We start from the raw sequence: 1567 nt of genomic DNA on the forward strand, positions 1-1567 counted from the left end.
TACAACCTAATGTGGGGGGAACTGTACTGCTCCTAATGTGGGGGGACTACAACCTAATGTGGGGGGAACTGTACTGATCCTAATGTGGGGGGGCTATAAACTACAAAAAATAAATAAAAACAAGTTTGGATCATTGAACTTTGTTGTGTTCTTCTTTTAAAAAGAAAAGATGTTAATTAGTTATGGCGACTGTATGAGTTGTTTTTTCTAAACTAAAACCTCAGTGTTCTGATTTAATTGCTGTGCTGGCATTGTACGGTTTGGGCACTCGGGCTCAAAAAGGTTCTCCCTCACTGGTCTAAAGCATAGATCCCGAAGTCCGTGCACAGAATTTATCAAGAACCGTGCGACTTTTGATAAATTAAGCGCACAATAGCTCTGTAGGTTGGTCTATATTGATGCAGGTAACTGGTAACCCTAAAACAACTCTGGCAGCGCTGCGCTCCTCTATCTGTCAGGAGCGCAGCACTGTCACACTCTCACATTACCCCTCCTTCTCCCCAGCAGGCTTTCTAAATGCTGGTGGTATAGGACCTGTGATGATGTCAACATCATGTGACCTGTCACATGTTACGGGTGGAGCTGAGCAGGATAGAAGAAATGATGGCAGAAGGACCTGTGTGAGGCTGTGGAGGAGGCGGTGCTCAGCTGTGCTGGAGTGGAGGTCACATGTCACCCCAGTAGTAAGGAGATTACATGAGGAGGAGGTTTGTTACAGTGTGTCACCCCAGTAGTAAGGAGATTACATGAGGAGGAGGTTTGTTACAGTGTGTCACCCCAGAAATAAGGAGATTACATGAGGAGGAGGTTTGTTACAGTGTATCACCCCAGTAGTAAGGAGATTACATGAGGAGGAGGTTTGTTACAGTGTGTCACCTCAGTAGTAAGGAGATCACATGAGGAGGAGGTTTGTTACAGTGTGTCACCCCAGTAGTAAGGAAATTACATGAGGAGGGAGTTTGTTACAGTGTGTCACCCCAGTAATAAGGAGATTGCATGTGGAGGGGGTTTGTTACAGTGTGTCACCCCAGTAGTAAGGAGATTACATGAGGAGGAGGTTTGTTACAGTGTCACCCCAGTAGTAAGGAGATTAGATGAGGAGGAGGAGCTTTGTTACAGTGTGTCACCCCAGTAGTAAGGAGATTACATGAGGAGGAGGTTTGCTACAGTGTGTCACCCCAGTAGTAAGGAGATTACATGAGGAGGAGGTTTGTTACAGTGTGTCACCCCAGTAGTAAGGAGATTACATGAGGAGGAGGTTTGTTACAGTGTGTCACCCCAGTAGTAAGGAGATTACATGAGGAGGAGGTTTGTTACAGTGTGTCACCCCAGTAGTAAGGAGATTACATGAGGAGGAGGTTTGTTACAGTGTCACCCCAGTAATAAGGAGATTGCATGAGGAGGAGGTTTGTTACAGTGTCACCCCAGTAGTAAGGAGATTACATGAGGAGGAGGTTTGTTACAGTGTGTCACCCCAGTACTAAGGAGATTACATGAGGAGGAGGTTTGCTACAGTGTGTCACCCCAGTAGTAAGGAGATTACATGAGGAGGAGGTTTGTTACAGTG

General features: G+C 45.8%; 1 protein-coding gene across 3 annotated transcripts in view; it reads left to right on the forward strand.

Annotated features, from left to right (window-relative positions):
- The first annotated feature begins 586 nt into the window (after nucleotides 1-586).
- LOC130300437 (methanethiol oxidase-like) overlaps nucleotides 587-1567 on the forward strand; it is a 51168-nt gene continuing 50187 nt past the window's right edge. The window contains exon 1 of one of the 3 annotated variants that reach the window (XM_056551540.1): nucleotides 587-707. The gene's annotated coding sequence lies outside the window, so the exon portion shown is untranslated. The remainder of the gene's footprint in view (nucleotides 708-1567) is intronic. The other 2 variants (XM_056551541.1, XM_056551542.1) reach the window with 2 other exon arrangements.

The sequence above is a fragment of the Hyla sarda genome, unplaced genomic scaffold, assembly GCF_029499605.1.
Source record: "Hyla sarda isolate aHylSar1 unplaced genomic scaffold, aHylSar1.hap1 scaffold_1079, whole genome shotgun sequence".
Lineage (NCBI taxonomy): Eukaryota > Metazoa > Chordata > Amphibia > Anura > Hylidae > Hyla > Hyla sarda.